The 19285-nt window shown below is 38.2% G+C and overlaps 1 non-coding gene across 1 annotated transcript; it reads left to right on the top strand.

The window, feature by feature from the left end:
* The first annotated feature begins 12923 nt into the window (after nucleotides 1-12923).
* Nucleotides 12924-13114, top strand: LOC132214122 (U2 spliceosomal RNA). The gene has a single exon (XR_009448211.1). It is a non-coding gene; the product is annotated as a U2 spliceosomal RNA (small nuclear RNA).
* The last annotated feature ends 6171 nt before the right edge of the window (nucleotides 13115-19285 follow it).

Genomic DNA, 19285 nt, shown 5'->3' with positions numbered 1-19285 from the left:
GAGAGAGCACCGGCCAGGCCAAGGGACCCCACCGGTGCACGATCAGGGCTGGGGAGGGACCGTGGGAGGGCTCCAGGGGGTGTCCAGCCCATCACCCAGTCCCAATCAGCCAGACCCCAGCAGCAAGCTAACCTACTGGTCCAAATGTCTGCCCCCTGGTGGTCAGTGTGCATCATAGCTACTGATTGAAGGGTCGAAAGGTTGCTTAGGCTTTTATATAGAGACTGAGCTTTGTCTCAAAATTTCTTTCTTTTTTGAAAACCTTGGCTTTCTTTTACTTATTTAATTTAATTTTTAAAATATTTTTTTATTGATTTTTAGAGAGAGAGGAAGGGAGAAGGAGAGAAACATTGATTGACTGCCTTCTGCATGCCCCCTACTGGGGATCAAGCCCACAACCTGATCATGTGCCCTCACCAGGAATTGTACCTGAGACCTCTTGGTGTATGAGACAATGCCCAACCAACTGAGTCTCACCAGCCAGGGCAACCTTGGGTTTCTTTTAAAATAAAGGTTCCTAATGCTAAATACCTAGTAAGTTGCCAAGTGATTTTAGAGTAGAAGATTTTAGACTAGAAGAGACTAAAATGTTCCTCTATCCTACAGTTTTTAGAATTCAAAATTATAGCTAATCAGTTTCTATTAGTGTGCCTTTTGAACATATAGAAGATGTATTTAAAAGTTTTTTAGTTCCTTTTCGCCTTAGCAGAGACATGAATGGGCTATTATGATTATGAGAGATGGGCTGGTGTTTCATGAAGAAATCATTACCAGGGCTATAGGCCTAGTCACTTGTATATAAAGATAACCATTAACCCTCATTTTAAGCCTTTTTAGAAGCTATATGATCCACACACGAACTGTCAACCCAGTTTTTTAAAAAACAACAACAAAATAAAAAACAGAAGGTCATCATCAAGGAAAGATGATGCTCTCCCCACTGGGCATACACATATGCTAAATCCAGGTCATAGAGCACCTGTGACAATGCCCTAGTGAGCAGGCCTAACGTGTGTGACCATTTGGCCTTTGTACTCCCAGGACCCTTTTGGTGACCAGGCATTTGAACGTGCTGTCCCCTGTGTCTGGAATGTCTCCTTTTCACCTTATACTTACCCTGTAAAGTGCAGCGATGCTACCTTTTCAGGGCAGCCTTCCCTGAGTTCTCCTTTAAGTTAAATTAGATTATATCCCCTTATTATGGATTCTCTGAGCACCATGGTATTTCTCACAGCTGAAATTGTACAAGTATTTGTGTGGTTATTTGATTAATACCTAGTTTGTGAGCTCCATAAGGTTAACAACAGTGTCTGCATTTGCTCAATGGCATTCAGCATATATGAATGCAACCAGGTGAAGGCAATTGATATCTCCACCAGTATCATAGTAAAGTAGTATGTTTAAGATATTTGCTACCAAGATTAAATTTATTGTGTCATTATTTTTTTAGAACTTCATACCAATTCCTGCCCCCTTTTCAAATAAATCAACTAAAATCTCGGTAACTGAAGACTGTTAGTAAGTGAAACTGTTTGTCTGTGACTGACACTTAGAAATTAATTTTACATTATGCCCTATACCTGTGCACATCATGTATCTGAATGAAAGTTTTATTGCTGTTAAATTCCCATTCTGTTGTTAAAAGAAGGGTGTTGATCATAAACCAAAAATTGATTACATCTTCCTCTAATAGGCTATGACGTAATATTTGGAAAGCACTTAACCAGTTCATCTAATTAGGATTTTTCTCATTATAAAATAAGTGACTCAGAATTTAATACCTAGTCAGTGATAGTATTATGCATGCTTCTTGATTTCTTCTTTATGCTATTCTGTGCTGTCCACATTTTTTCCTTACAATTGAGTGTATTGCACTTATAATAAGAAAAAGATTATAAAAATAAAGTTGTCCAGTTATTGCTTTGTCACTGCTATAATATGTATTTCTTTGATATCCTAACATTTTAAATCTTAGCTTCTCACTAACTTCTCGATTCATATCAGTGTAATCTTACCAAAGATTCCTCTTCAAATCTTTACACAATCCTCCAACTTCCAATTTGTACTATGAAGAGCTATTATGTAAAACTAGTTTCCCAGCTCTTCTTTTGCAAAGTCTCACCCACTCACATCCAATATATAGATGCTCTGAAGACAAGTACTGTGGGTGTCACTTGCAATTTAGATGATCAGATTTTAGCCAGGAAATATGCCTTTCTTCCCAGTATTCTAGTATGTATGTATAGTACAAAGTATATTGTATTGTTTGTGTTTAACATTGTTTATTGGTATCATTATCAGCATAGTAATGTTATTAATAGCATTGTCAGAAACAACAGCAATCACCAAGATAACGGCCTTAGCAACAGTGGCATTTACAGTATGCCATTATATTAATTATCACAATGGATCTGACAGGCTGCTCCTAAGAATTCACATTAGTGAATAGTTTATGATTTTAAACTCAAGAGGAAAACAAGAAGCTACATCAATCCTAATATGCTCTTGTCTTCATGTACCTCCCCCTTTTTCTAACTTAAAAAAAAAACCAAAGAGAAAAGATAAAAAACATTGCCAGACTAAATTTATTAATGGAACGAAATAAGTTGTTAGCTCTATCATAAAGGAATATGACAAAGAGTGCATAATTTATTTATTTTTGCTCCATAATTTGATCAGCGTCATTTGGCTGGATACAAGTAATTCATCAGAAAGAAATGTGTGTATCCAATGAGGGGAAGCCATGAAAGGCAGAGGAGTCTTCCAGATTTAATATTCTAACATGAATTAGTTGAGAAAATATTTTCCTCTGTTGGGGAAAGAAACGACCTAACACCTGTAAGTTAGTTTTATTATTTTGCATGTTGTGGATTTTACAGTCATAAATATTAGGGTAAAAGTGGAATGTCCTCCTGATCTAAATAGCATAACTAGACTTCAGAAAGGAAGTCTTTTCCTCTTGTGTCAATTACAAGTTTATTGTAGTTTATGAAATGAACTCACCACCTTGATTCTGAAAGCTTATTTACTAATCAATAATGTGCTTATTAATTCTTGTGTCATTGGATAGGTATGGACACTCTGTAAATTAAGTATCCTACTGATTAGGGTTACCTAGAAAGCATCGAGTTATCCGTCTGATTATTTACAGATTTTTATTGCCATAGAGGATATTATCTCATAAATTCCTGCCTTTACTTTTACTTATCTGAAGTAATTACTAGTTGAAAATATATTTGAATTTTATGAACTGTCTTCTTTGATGGTCTAGTGTTCAACTAGCTTCTATTTTGAAGGCATTAATATGTGACATGAGATGCTGGAAATAATTATGGTCAAGTAACAGTCAAAAAGTGCATGGCACATACCTACTCATTTTTAAAGTACAGTAGGATAATCTTGTTTTGTAGTTATTTTTGGTGCCATGGAGTTAAACTTGATCAAGTAAACTGTTCATTTGCATTGTTAGGTTTTCATCTATAGTTGTATCTTGTGTTTATTTATTTAAAGTATAATATGTAAATGTATAGGATTTGTTGAAGATATCTAACCTAGGGCTAACTCATATTATGGCTAATTTGTAACATATGGTTAGTAGGCAAATGACCTTTATCTCAGATCTTAGGAACTAAATAAGATTGGACATATTTAATATTGTACTTGAATTATAAAATAGTACTCTGATAACTAAATTAAAAGGGAAGTCCAGGTTCCTTGTCAAATCAATATTCGAGAATTGGATTCAGCTGAAATGCAATTCAGGCAGCACGGGTGTCAATAATCGTGGGTGGTATGTGGAAGAAAGAGCAGTCACTGCTCGGTTTGAATAAGTGGTTCCTCTCAACCCGGTGGAAGCAAATGGTGAGGAGACTTTTCATCAGATACTTTTCATAAAAATGAGCAGCGTCGTGTAATATTCTTGGAAAATCCCAAAGGAAATATGCAGAAGGCGCCGGATGGAAAGCACATTATAGATGGCTCTGCCAACTTTCCTGGTTCGTGGAAGGCCACATGTGAACAGAAACCATCATCCCTAGTCAGGCTGTACCGCCTGGTATTTCAGTGCTTTCACTCACAAAATATCTCCAGACTCACTCTTACTTATTTTGACCTTTTGGGGGGAGACTCGGTGATCATAGTGGCACTCCTCCTCACGTACAATGTGAAGGGTATTTGAGGCTCAGGTTATGCTCACATGACTTTCCAAAGAGGACAGGTCTGGGCCAAGGATTCAGGTGTCACACCTTCCAGCTCTGAGCCATGCCCATTATTTCATGGAACATCAAATATTCACATGTAACCTCTGTTCGTGCATTCGTTCCATTAAAGCACTTTGCTGCTGGGATTCAAAAGGCGAGATCAAAAGTGAAATTGTGATCAGTGAACCTGAGGGACAGCATGCTGCATTTGCTTTGGGCTTAAATTCTTGAATTTCTGGAAAGCGACTTTGATAATTCTAATGAGTACCTTCTTATCTTTTTAAAACTGTGCCCTTGTGGTGTGGAATAGTCTGGTTTTTTTGTGTGTTGTTTTTTTCTTTTGAGACATCTTTTCTTGACAGAAAACACAGATTCCTCCAAATCCTTCAAACCCTTCTCTCAGAGTTTGGTCACTGCTATTAAGTAAAATTAACTGCAATCTAAAGAACCGGGCAGATGTTAACAACCCTCATGGTCCCCACCAGCCAGGGGGAGGAGGGGGTCCTCTGTTTCTCATTTCCTGGCTGCTCTTGGCACATTCCCGTGACACACAACAAACCCCCATTACAAAGGATTATATGATGAGTCAACAAGCATGTGAAAGATAGCAACCAAATGGTGACTCCCAATTACGTGAAAAATTACTATAATCACCCCTGCTGCAACACCCGTCTGTTGGCAAAGTGGCTGATCCCCTTGAAAAGCTTTAGAAGAAAGCCCCGTGTATTAAATAAAAATCTCAGTTTTGTGTATAATCATAAAAATTAACACTGTCACTTTAAAAAAAGTCTAATTGGTCTCCTAAAGGGAAACCTACTAGGCTCTGTAAAGTAGCTATTATGAAAACGTTTAGCCTTTTGAACGTATTTCAGACAGCATTGGTGTTGCCAGATTTGTCAGCCAAAAATTCACTAAGCAGATTTGTCAGGGGCTGAGGCCACAATCTGTGAAATAGACATTGGCATGGAGATGAAAGATCAAGAGGATTGTATAGGTTTGGTTAGGGTATGCCAAGACTCCTTTTTAAAAGTAAGTTTATTTTGTACGGAAGCAAGCAGCTATCTTTGTTTGGCATTTCAAACAGTCCCCTCTCCTGCCGGGGAAGGAACAAAAGTGTTTCATTCACGCACTTGGGGTGGTCGGGCGAGATGTTTGTGACATTCTGCTCTGTGTTTCCCTTCTCTCTCTGCAGTGCAATTCTCCTGTGAGGGTTGCGGATGAAAACCAAGGGCACAAGAGCCATTGATTCTGGTTAACTACCTTCCAGGACACCTTCAACTTCTAGGGCAGTGGTCGGCAAACTCCTTAGTCAACAGAGCCAAATATCAACAGTACTTCTTCAAAATAGACTCGCCCAGGCCGAAAACCGACTTCTGCGCATGGGCCACGAAGGGTCAATCGCACTATACATGTGTGCCCGCACGAGGTATTTTGTGGAAGAGCCACACTCCAGGGGCCAAAGAGCCGCATGTGGCTCGCGAGCTGCAGTTTGCCGACCACGGTTCTAGGGAGTGTGTCCCTAACTTGAAGGGTAGAGACATTGCCATCAGGCTTCTCTTCTTCTGCCACCGAGGACTGGTTCACATTTATAAAGCTCCCACTTTGCAAGTTTACACAAACATCAGTGACCAAAAAGGGCTGGGTGTGAGACTTTTGGGTTCCTGCTCTTCTGCTCCGAACAAGTCATGAAATCCCTCTGAGCTTCCCATTCCTTAAGTGAGGGTATGAATTAGGTGCTCCCTCAGGACCCTTACACATTAAAATTCTGTGAATCTGTAAAGATTCAGGTTTTGTATAGATTCCAAACACAACCCTCCCAGATGCAGCAAGAAGAAGTGCTCTATATTGCCACAATATATGCTTCGATGTTTAATAGAGCAGCGTGCTTCCCCAGAACAGCTGGCGGGACACTGTTATGCTAAAAAACTAGAAAAATATAAAATGTCTCTTGAGGTTTCAGGACATCACAGATAGGGATTTTTTTCCCCCTATAGTTGTGCACACTGGGCAGATTTGGGTATTTACAATAGCCAAATAGAGTAATGACATTCTTGCACATTTACACTTTTGAGATAACTGTGGATAAAACTGGTGGTAACACTTCATAATTTTAACAGTGATTTTTGTTTGTTTGTTCATCTGAGGATATTTTTCCATTGATTTTTAGAGGGAGTGGAAGGAAGGGAGAGAGACAGAGAGAGAGAAACATCAATGTGAGAGGCACACATGGATTGGTTGCCTCCTCCACACACCTGACCAAGACTGGAGATCAAGCCTGCAACTGAGGTACATGACCTTGACTGGAATCAAACTCAGGACCCTTCAGTCCATGGGCCAATGCTCTACCCACTGAGCCAAACTGGCTGGGGCTTAACAATGTTTAAACAGAGAAAGTCTAGTGCATAGATAACTCTGGGACACCAAAAAATTAATTTACCTAGATGGATAGGGAATCACATGCAATTTGTATGGGCACTTTCAAAGGCGCTTACACTACAACTTTTTTCCAAGCCACTTTTAAATTATATCTTCATCACACAAATGAAATATTGCTCAAAGAACCGCTGACTGAGAGATGTGGCAAGCAGTCTTCCCAGACTTTATTCAGTATTCACATCCAATCACATTGGTAAACATAAATACATCACAACGCTTATTCCAACACTCACAAGTTATCTATATAAAGACAAACTACCATATATTCTCTGAAATAGATTTTTCCTCCATTTCTCTTTTTCATTTTGCATCCTGAATATTAACTGTAAAATTCATCTCTCTCTCTCTCTCTCTCTCTCTCTCTCTCTCTCTCTCTCTCTCTCTCTGGAAACTAATTATAGACCCCTCCCAGAATTTACCATAATTTTCCAAATTTTCTTGAGACAAACTCTGCCACATTGAGACAAAGTGAATGGCAACAGAAATTCTAGAAGTATCCAAAAGCTGTTTTAAGTCTGGCACCTTGATTGCTGACCCCAGATTCTCACTTCCTGTCTAGGAGCCTCTCTGGTCCCCTTCCTTAGATGAGCAGGAAAGGAGGCTCACCTGCAAGATGTTTTCATGCTCGCATAGACACTAGGGGGTGTCCAAGGACCAAATGTTTTTCTCCTTCCCTTCAGACTTGTCTCCTCAGTACTCCTAAGTCTAGCTAACTTAAAGCACGGGAGCTAGGGGGAAATCTATCCAATTAATTCCCGTTTTGTACTGAAATGAATCATGCGGGGTCAGTTTCATCAGCAGGCCCCGATTTCCTTGGATCTCCGGCAGCAATTGTCATCTCAGGGGTCAGAACCGGACATCACCCCATAATAGAAGCCACAGGTGACAGGGATCGAGCTGCTCTGTTAGATGCTTTTTACCTCTGTGCTGGCCAGAATGTACGTTTACGTGAAAAGAGGTTGCTGATTTTTCTTTTCTTTAGTTTCAGTTTTGCTCTGCCGCACTGAACTGGTGGCGGGAGTGTTGTGAGAAGACAGATCTTTGCCTTCTCATTCTTATGGGGTCCGGCTTGCTTTTCACTGTAGGTTATTCGTTGATTATTACCTAGTAGAAAGCATTTGCCCTTGCTGCTGTAGACATCGTCAGGCCTGTGGGCATGGGCCTGTTTATGAATACCTATTACTTCTTAATTATGATGGTTTAATAAGGTACTTCCTTCATTTTCATCTGCCATCTCTCTTCTCCTGTGATTCTTCTCCCTTTACTATTGGTCCCTAAGGGCATGTTACTGGCTCTTTTTTATTGTTCCCTTCTTTCCTTTGCCCCTCCTGGCGAATTAAAAAAATAAATAGAATGCATTTTAAGGATGACAACAGTACTAATAAAGTCAGGAATTGCTTTCCAGCTAAATGCACTGATTGGAAGTCCTATTGAAAATAGCATAAACCTAATTGAAGTAGGCAACCCCTCCCATACAGGTCATGCTATGCTCTATTAAAATGAAGGTAAAAAAAAGCTTGTGACATTTCTGCATGGCCCAGACCCACTTTTCCTAAGACATATCAATAGTATTGACAATAGTATTGCATTGTGCTCCCCAGTGACCTGGGCTGTCATCTGATGGTCCCAGATAATTCTTTCATAGTGAAATCTTATCGTATCCTTTACCTATAACAATCAACAAGAAAATTATGATGTTTCCACATCAAAATTTGAAATAAATCAAAATTATAGTGAATGAACTAGCCTAGAACACTGATCATTTAGATAATGTGGATACTTAATACCTACCCAGTGTAGCTGTGAAAGATGCTAATACATTTCCTAAATTTATGGAAATATACAAATTGCTAAAGAAACGTCTGATGTGAAGTTATCAGGAGAGTTGGGATTATACACAAGAATCCGTTATTTGATTTCATTTTGAACAGTTTAAGTCGACTCCTCAAGAGTCATTAGTTGGTCCTAAGCTTTATTACTGAAGTCTCTTATATTTAGATGGAACTGACTGTCAGATTCGATGGCAAAGCACCAGCAGCTGGGAAACTGCGCTCCCTCTCCCCACTCATTTCCCAAACAATGTTTGCACTGATTAATACCATGCAACAAGACGTGACGCAGAGATTGTGTTGGCATTGTGTTCTGATGACCCCACACATTGTGTGCGCTCTGTGGTTCCTTTTGCTTTCATAGTTATATGGGTTTATCAGAAATTACACGTCAGTCTCCCGATGAGTGTAATTGTATACTGATTGTGTATAGTTTTTTAAACCTCATTATTAGCCTTGTATGCAAACCAAATAAAAGGGAAGTTTAAAAAAGGAAAAAGAAAATAGCTTCCACCGGACATCGTGTCAGAGCCCAGGTGTTTGAGGCTGGATGCAGGGGGGGGGGGAACAAAATGTTCTCTCAGGGACATCTGCTGCAGCCATGTGCTTGAAAAAGGCCCCAATGAGCAGGGGAAAGGAGAGGAGTGGCTAGGCTGTGGGGAGAGAGCTTGTGGCTCTGTTTTCTTCTGGCTCTGCCCTCCTCGCATGCATGATTCACTTCATAACAGGGCAGGAGGACACCGAGGATGCTGTGTGCATGTCCTCATTCATCTCAACTTTCATTAGTTGGTGCCCCCATGGCAATTTTTTCTGAGTTCTGTCCCTCTCCTTAGAATCACTCCTTTAGCAGAAAAACCAAACCAAAAACAGGTCAGCGTAGCCACAGTCAGGAAAGTAGACACAGGATGAGTGATGAAATGAACAGTGCTTTCCCTTCCCAGGGCTCCGCTCTTCTGCCCATTTACACCTGAGCACTTATTGGACACACCTACAACAGTTATTACCCAGGGTGTGCATTCTCTGGACTCACGAGCAGGAAACTCGGCAGGGAATGTTGAAGTATCACATACCAACAACTAGAGCCATTAGAAATAGACTCGTCTCTAATGTGGGAAGTACTTAGTTCTCTTTTAAAAACCTTTAATCAGTATACAGTGGTTCAGTACACAGATGTTAGCACCAGTGTGAGGGCCCTCTAATTGTAATTTAAGTTATCCCTGCCTGAGGGCTCCAATCAAATTATTAGACTGTTGCAGCGAGTCTGTGGCTCTTGGTTGCACCTTGCAAGGGGGTATTTTCTGCGATGATGAGAAACAGTGGTTTCTCCTGGGAAGCAAATGTACCATTATGGACTTATTAGGTCCTTGATTAGATACACAGCTGATAAGTGAATAGACTTTTCAAGAGAAAATATTGCAGTTTATTTCAATCTGCCTCACTCAGCCATTAGGTAGTGGAAAAGGAAGTAAATGAAATAGAACTAAAGGAAATATGGACCCATTTTCTTACTAATGGTGGTAACATTTATTAATCAATTTATATAATTGTCATTAGCCTTTCAGACTTAAAGGTAAAGGCTTTGTCAATTTGTTTGTTGGTTGGTTTTGTTTCTTTGTTGTCTTTTTTTTCAATGACAAAGCTTGCTTTCTGTTGAAAATTTTCTGAGAGGACTACCGAGGCATAAAGAGTTAAGCATTTGGAGTGATAATTAATTAATTAAGGGAGTCCTAGTAAGTTAACCTCTCGTTTCCTTCCTGAAATTCATGTTTATCTGATTTACTTTAATAAGTGACTTGCTATTGAACTAGTTTTACATACTTTAATTTGAAGATAATTACAGTACTGCAATTCACATTTCAGATGCACATTAACTTTTCAGACAATATCTAGGTAGATACTTCTATCTAGCATTTTGCTTTTTTTTTTTTTTTTTTGTAAAGTGTAACCTGAAGAATAATTGACTGGTTGTAGTAATATATTCTAAGTCTTTCTATTACTAGGAATTTATTTGATTTTAATTGTGGAACCATTGGTCATATTGAGTTCATTTCCTGTTCATGTTGATTTCATGAGTCTCTCCATTAGTATTCAATTGCACAGTAATTAGTCATTAGTTCACTGTGATGTCTTCAAACATGTGTACACTTATATTCTCATTTTCCACTGTTTCTATCGTCATATTTGAATTCTCTCTTTCTTAAGGATACAAAGACTATGATAAAGAAGATAAAATGCTAGATCATGAATTTATTAGATTAAACATTTTGCCAAAAGGCCTTTAGCTAAGGCATGCAAAACTTGATGCATTGAAAAGGAAATAAGTGGCAGCTGCCTAACCACACTCACTGAAGTCACTGAGATGTCAAAGCCTGAGATCTGAAGCATTTGTGATCAGAGACTAGAGAGAAGCTACTTAGTGAAACTTCAGGATGGCGCTTGACCCCACTGTGCACCTGGCTAATTCTGATTAGAGCATCTTCAATTTCTGAAGAAAGGTCAGATTCCCAACTTACTGAGCTTCAATAGTGTATTGGATTTTGCCATTTTAACTAATTGTTGGGCTTCATAGATCTATTTCCCTTTTAAGAGAAAGTGTTCTTTAAAACGATATTGTCATTAGATTCATTAATTTCAAATTTGCTGTGTTTTTAGCTCAGATTTAGCTCCTATGAAAAGTAAATATGTCATCTGTCATAGTCTGTCACAAGCTTGTAATTTAAATCCTTTAGAAAATTGTTCCTGCTTTTTATTTGAGCTGGCTTCACATTGTTGTCCTAATTAAATTGGAATCTTATATCATTTAAATGTTAGACTTCAGAATGAAATTATTTTTATTCAGGTGATAATGAAGGTCCTCTTGGTAGAGATCAAAAACTCTGCTTTCAGCCCTGGATGGTGTGGCTCAGTTGGCTGAAACATGGTCCCATGCACCGAAGGGTTGTGGGTTTGATTCTTGATCAGGGCACATACCCAGGTTTTTTATTCCATCCCTTGTCAGGGTACATACTCAGGTTGTGGGTCCCATCCCCAGTCAGGGTGCATATGAGAGGCAGCTGATAGATGTTTCTCTCACATATAGATATTTCCCTCCCTCCGTCTCCCTCCCTCCCTCCCTCCCTCTCCCCCTCCCTCTCCTTTCCTCTCTCTCTAAAAACAAAACAAAACAAACAAACAAACAAACAAACAAACAAAAAACACCCCTCTGCTTTCAGGCTAGTTGAGTAAATGTTCAAGAAGCCATAGGTGTTGCATATAGGTTTCTATTAGCATTTACCCTCTATACAAAATAAGAAGCAAGCGAGATAGGATCCCTGAAATATAGTCTCTCTTCCTCCTCCAAATATACCAGCTCTATAATAGCTTATTTTTATGCCCATTTTTTTGGTTGTCCAGTTGGTTTAATTCTTATAAAAAAGTATACATAAATGTTCCTTAACTTTACTGTATATCTGAATCTCTCAGGGACCCTGATAAAATGCAGAGTCTGACTCAGTGGGTTTGGGGTGGGGAAGCAGAAGTGGCTGCTCCATGCTTTACACTTCGTATAGCAAGAGTGTAAAATGATCAGTAGGTAAACAGTGATGAATCAGAATTAATATCTTTGTGTGTAGCTTTTTTTTTAGAATTGAAAAATTGTTTTAAAATTTTAGGAATAATAATGCCAATCATTATTTTGACTTGGAATTTTGCTAAGGCATTGCTTATTTATTTTTTAAAGTTTTTTAAAAACATCTATATTTGATCCATTTAGAAGCAACTGGCTTTTGTAAGAGAAAAGTGTGTGGCTTCCGATTCCTTCTCCCTACTTAAATATATTCATTGCAGTATGCTTTTCCATATATATTAAACTTAATATTTGTAAGTTAGCAGAAGGTATGTTACGTCTATATCTTTTTTTTTTTATTTTCAATTACCTTAAAATTTGTTTAAACATCTGTGCTTGAGGAATTAATTTTTATTTCTAAACTTGGTAGGGGAAATCTTTCCATAGAATAATATCTAATAAGTTAATGAAGGGATGCTAATTTCAGCATCACAAAGAATTGTGGAGCCGAAACTGGTTTGGCTCAGTGGATAGAGCATCGGCCTGCGGACTGAAGGGTCCCAGGTTCGATTCCGGTCAAGGGCATGTGCCTGGGTTGCGGGCACATCCCCAGTGGGAGATGTGCAGGAGGCGGCTGATCGATGTTTCTCTCTCATCGATGTTTCTAACTCTCTATCTCTCTCCCTTCCTCTCTGTAAAAAATCAATAAAATATATTAAAAAAGAGAGAGAAAAAAAAAAGAATTGTGGAAATCCCTAAATAATCAAGGTGGCTTAAGATAAATGTCCACAGAGGACACGTGTCTTTGGTGTGTGTTTTATCTGGAAACTAAATTAGTTCAACAAAACATAGTTTATTCTTTTCTGTGGAAATGGAGTCTGAATTTCATGTGGTCTCAACTAAAATTATTCTCTGCTCATTTCTCGGCCTTTTGGCTAAGATCAAGTGTAGTATCTGTTCTTATCAGTTTAAAAATGGTTCTCTGAATTGAATTACAGTCTACAAAGGTCCCCAAATCTTTTTGAAGAATTCTTTAAAATTTCTCTAAATTTTAGAGACAGATTTGAATAAGAATGACTATTACCCATTTGTGAAGTAGAACCCCCTTGACCTTCATCCCTTTCTGTCTCTCCCTTCCTCCCTTCCCTTCTCTCTCTCTCTCTCTCTCTCTCTCTCTCTCTCTCTCTCTCTCTCTCTCGTCTCTCAATATTTCTGTTAGGTGAAAAATGAATGATCAGTATAGGGAAATTAGGAAAATAATATAAATTATGATTAGTCCCTAAAGCTTATTTTTTGTACTCTATTTTTCTTATGGCATGAAATCAAAGGAAACATTTTATACATCTCAGATATACCCTAGGAAGTTGGTTCACATCAGTGATTTCATTCCTAGATAGATAATGTGTCAACTTTGAAGGAAATACTTTTTAAAAAATTTGATGTAAATAAAAGCAAAAACAAATTTGATAGAATGCTATTTGATTTTTAGATATAATAGTTTTTAAAACTCAGATAAGTTCAAGAAACTCAATAAAATGGATTAGGGAAGGGGGAAATTAAACAAAAAACAATAGAATCCTTAACTCATCTCACACGTTAGAGCCCAATAAGCTTTAAGCAAATAAGGTGTAATTTCTCTCATGTAAAAGCAGGTGGTAGGATGGAAGCAGCAAGATGTCTCCAAATGCAGACCAAGACTTCTTTCCTCCATCTGCCTCTTCCGCCCTCTGTGACATGAGAAATTACTTATTCTTTGGGAGCTTCAGTTTGTGCGTGTGTTTTAACTATTCATTGAGAATACTGATAACTCCTAACTCAAAGAGCCCATTAGAATTGAATAAGATAATATACTCCTCTTAACATTAGGAGTTTCTTGGCTCTGGAAATAAAGCAGAGAACAGGATAGGGAAAAATCCTTCATATAGCTTACACTCTAATGGGGGAAGACAGACAAGAAAGAAAAAATGACAAATATGATATGTGCTATGGAGAAAATAGGCCCGAAAAGAAGAGGATGGAGAATGCTGGGGCAAGAAGTGGAAAGATGGCAAATGAAAATAAGGTCATCAGAAAAGATAACATTTGAACAAAGGTCTTACTGAGAAGAGTCTTCAAAGCTGGAGAAACAGTAGGTGCAAAAGTCCTGAGGCAGGGGCATTGCTGGAATGTTTGAAGAGGCCGAAAAGAAGGCTAGTGTGGCAGGAGAAGAGGGAGTGGAAGAGGGAGGAAGACAAAGTCAGGGAGGTAATCATGAGACCAGATCGCACAGAATAAACTCTATGTTTGTGTACTCACAACTGTAAACCTACTTTTGCTCCATCTTGTATATCTACTGGCTATAGTGTCGGCTTCTTGGTTTAAAATACTTTTAGAGCTTACCTTCAATTAAAATAAGCTGTCTTTGTACTTGCTGTCTTTCTAGTGAGTATATCATAATTCTTATTTTCACAAGTATTTATTAATAGACCATCTAAAGTGTGTGCTGCTATCATGTAAACAAGCTTCCCCTTGAAGAACATCCAGCCTCATGCTAATAGGCTCATAGCCAATAAAAGCCATTTAGGCGCTTAAATAAACACTGAGAAAATGTACACAGATTACAAAAGATGATTTATATTATGCCAAATATTGACAGTAGTGACTGATATAGATATATTTTTAATCCTCACCCAAGGATATATTTTATTGATTTTTACAGGGAGAGGGAGAAGAAGAGGGAGAGGAAGGGGAAGAGGAGGGGGAGGGGGAGGGAGAGGGAGAGAAGAAAGAGGGAGAGGGAGCAGGAGAGGGAGGGGGAGAGGGAGACATAGATGTGCCAGAGAAACATCAATCGGTTGCCTCCCATATGCGTCCTGACTGGGGATCAACCCACAACCCTTTGGTGCACAGGATGACGCTCCTACCAATGGAGCCACTGAACCAGGGCAAGAGCGATTTATTTTTTTTAAGTTTTTTTTTTTAAAAATGTGCTGATTAAATTAGCAACTGATAGAATATTAGACCATTTGGAGAGTCTTTACCTATTAAATGTATTAGAAACGTAATGAAATTCAATTTTGTTTCTCTTTCCTATTGACATGGTTTTTTCATGTGGCATCCCACATTGTTCCATGGCTGAGCAGGTCAGTAACATATTTCCGTTTCTGTTTTATTTATTGATTTCAGAGCTCTTGTGTGCAGTGAGTGCCTCTATCCACCCATGTTGCCCACTTACAGTTCCAAGTTTAGAAGTAGCACAACAAAGATTGGATGTCTTGATTATTTGCTAATGAAACATTTTGGCTGGAAATTTGCCCTCAGGAAAGCAGAATGCTCTGATTAGAAATGTGTGTTTTCAATGAAACCTTTTGCTGAGTGAATCTAATTTCACTCAACAGTAATGAACATCTATATGTATTGGTATATTTCTCTCTCAAGGGTTAATTTTCCTGTCCTGTAGTTATAGAAAGAGCACTACTTGAAAACACAGCATGTAGGCATGTGTTTTAGTGACCATTTATGAGAAAAACCAGTAATACTAGGTGTTAGCTAGCACTAAGGTGGTAGTCATATTGCATGTGTGAATGTATCAAAGCAATATGTTGTACACTTAGTGTTATATGTTAACTACATCTCAATAAAAAATTAGAAACTCACCCTAACCGGTTTGGCTCAGTGGATAGAGTGTTGGCCTGCGGACTGAGGGGTCCCAGGTTCGATTCCGGTCAAGGGCATGTACCTTGGTTGCGGGCACATTCCCAGTGGGAGGTGTGCAGGAGGCAGCTGATCGATGTTTCTCTCTCATCGATGTTTCTAACTCTCTATCCCTCTCCCTTCCACTCTGTAAAAAATCAATAAAGATATATTTTAAAAAAATTAGAAACTAAAGCATGTATATGTAAAAAAGAAAATACCTGTAGTACTAGAGAAAACTCTTGTTGAAAGTATCTTGCAAGACCACAATTATCTTTGTCAAATTTTATTTAAAATTAAAAAGCATTATAATTTAGGTCATTTTTTCTGACATAAATAAAATTAATTATATCTAGAATTATATTTCTAATAGAAGGTCATTTTTCATAAAAATAAAAACTGCTCACCTTTCATTATGACCAAGTTCTAGTCTGGATGATTGTACCAAGAAGTCTAAATTCTCAGTGGCATGACACAACAAAGTTTTGTTTCTCCTTCTTGACAGTCCAATTGCGATGGGGGTGCTTTACTTCACACAGTCATTTTGGGACCTAGGTTTCTTCCATCCTGTGGCCTTGTCTCTGGAAGACTCAGTGCCCTTGGCTGGTTCATTTCTATCCAGACAGAGAGTATGGAGGACAAAACACAGCATGACAGATTGGTAGGAGTTTTCAGATGCCAGGTCTAGAAATAGCATATATTACTTCAGTCTATCCAGTTATCTGTCTACCTAGCCAGAACTCAGTTATGTGGCTCCAACTAACAGTGGGGGTAGCTCAGAAATGAGGTTTAGCTGGGATTCCAAGAAGTGAATACAGTTGTCTTGCACGTAGCAATCTGAAAAAGACCCTGTTAAATTTACAGCCCCAAACTCTCACTATAATGGGCCTCTCTGTTTCCTGCAATTTCTCTTCATGCTACTGGCTTCTCTACCTACTCTTCTCTCCTGGTGTTTACGAAATTGTGGAAACTGTGAGATGGAAGACAGTTGCAGAACTTAAAACTGATGAAGTGAGTAAGATTATTTTTATTATTTAGGGAGATATGTATAAGTTACATGTATTGGTCCCTTTTATCTGTTGCTCTGACCATTGCCAGTCTCAATTTTAGCTTGCTTTTCTCTGTATCAGAGGCTGACATCTATTAAAAATGAGTCCCAGCATGCCATGCAGGCTTATGGGAATTCTGAGAAGGAGATGCTGGCATGTTGTTCTATTGTGGTTCTGCACAAAAATAATTCTGGAGTTAACATTTATTGAACACCTATTATGGAGCTATGCTGAGCCCTTTTGGAATATTAATCTTATTTAATCCTCAGAATAACTATGATTTAGGATTTTTCCTATTTGGAAGGAGGGAAGACTGCTTTGATTAAAAACCTGGACCTCTTTGACTCTCAAACCTGTGAACTTCCCATACTTTGCAGTCCAGTGACTGTTCTTCCGCTCTCCTCCCATCCCCCATTTCAACTCCCCAGCTGTAATGGCTGAAGGCCTTATCCAAGGCTTATCATGTTTGACCATGTAGAAAGAGTAATTGCTTATCAAAATAATCAAATCTTGTTGTGTGTATAGACATAGGCTGAACCCATAATCCAGGCAGTCTACTCAAATCTGGATTTAGAAAACTAACTCAAAAAAGAGATCTGTAAATCATATAAACATAATGAGAAAGATAGCACAGGCATTCTGCATATGGTTATAAAAAATTATTTAAAAAGATGAATAAGGCCCTGATAGGTTTGGCTCAGTGGATAGAGCGTCGGCCTGCAGACTGAAGGGTCCCAGGTTCAATTCCAGTCAAGGGCATGTACCTTGGTTGCGGGCACATCCCCAGTAGGGGGCGTGCAGGAGGCAGCTGATTGATGTTTCTCTCTCATCCATGTTTCTAACTCTCTATCCCTCTCCCTTCCTCTCTGTAAAAAAAATCAATAAAATATATTTTTAAAAAAAGATGAATAAGAAAAATGAACTTAGTGCTGTTCCCCTAAATATTGGGTTCATTTTCCAATACATATTTTCTTTCCTTTTTTCTCCTCCTCACTCTCTTTCCCATTCATATTCTCCATTATTACTGACAAAGTAAACCAAAAGAAAAAAGAATAGAAAAGATTACTTTTTCCTTATCCATGGCTCCAAATAAAATAGACAACAGTATCAACTCCTATAAAGATTCCTCTTTGCTTCCATCTGCATAGCTGATCTAATTATACTAATAAAATGAGAAGACAAAGGGAGATATTATACTAACAAGTGAAGTTTTTAACTTGCACAAGAAACATTTCTAATCCCTCTACCCTCCACTCTCCTTTAAACAGCGATTTCACATCCCTTGATGCTCAGCAGGGGGAGTGGCATTCGCCACCCCATGGCAAAATGGATCTGCATGCTTCTGCGTAAAATTGGTCCATGTGTGAATTAGCTTTGAGTTGTATTGTGTTTCTTATACTAATATAATATTGTTCTAGTGCTTGCCCCTGATTAAAGAAATACATAAATAAATAATTTATAATTTAATTAATAAGGTATAATATGCAAAGCACAGTAATTTCAAACAGCTTGTAATGTCTCTAATGTACTTTCAATTTTTTATTTTACATAAGGGCTATATTCATTATGTGGTTATGATAAACATACTAATGAATTTTATTACAGGAACAAATTTAAACATGTAAATGAGATCAAATAGTATTAAAATGCAAGCGATGGTGAAACTTATTATAAACTAACCTTGCCAACATACATGGAATGATGTTATTTTAAAACTTTGCAAGTTGTATTTTTTAAACAAAAGCAATGCTGTTTACAATGTCCCTGAACATAAGAATTTGTGAACTGCATGCTTTATTCTCACATGAACTACTCAAACACACACACACACACACACACACACACACACACACACAACACACCAACTCCAAAAAACCCTTAACTGAAATCCAGGGTTTGCGTGTAACTTTGGATGACAATTAAAATCCCTTTTCTTGTTCCAGTGAACAGTAATCTGTGCATAATTACATTCAAATGAGATATTAGCATTTTTTTGTGCTTACTCTTTGTTAATTGCAGAGTTCACTCACCATGGTGATGCTTTTGATGGAATCAGGCAACCTTATTGACCTGATGCCGTAAGGCATGTTGGGAAATTCGGCTGTATTCTTCATTTTTTTTTTTTTTTGGCATTTTGAGGAGTCCTGCTGCTTTTATTACATTCCTGACACTTTTGTTAATAAATCATTGCAAAGTTAATGAAAATTGCATTCAGGCATATCCAAAATAATTGTGTCCTTTGTCATGCTAATAAATTGAAAGATGTTGATCCAATGGGCGAATGCATGCCCATTATGGAGAAGTTTGTGATATGGGTGCCTGTTGCACTCACTCTCACTTTTTCTGTGGCATATCGTTCCATGTAAAATGTGAAAGAGGAAAAACAAGCCTCAATATGTTTGTTTCATACTTTATACTGTGACTCTTTAATTAAGTCAGCAAATGGGTGAATTATGTCTACACAGAAAGATAGACGTATTTGCACTATGATTTATGAAAGGTTGTTAATATCAATAGGAATCAGCAACAGCATAATATCAGACTCATGAAAATATG

Source organism: Myotis daubentonii, chromosome 12, assembly GCF_963259705.1.
Source record: "Myotis daubentonii chromosome 12, mMyoDau2.1, whole genome shotgun sequence".
NCBI classification, from domain to species: Eukaryota; Metazoa; Chordata; class Mammalia; order Chiroptera; family Vespertilionidae; genus Myotis; species Myotis daubentonii.
This window is presented reverse-complemented; position numbering and strand designations above follow the sequence as displayed.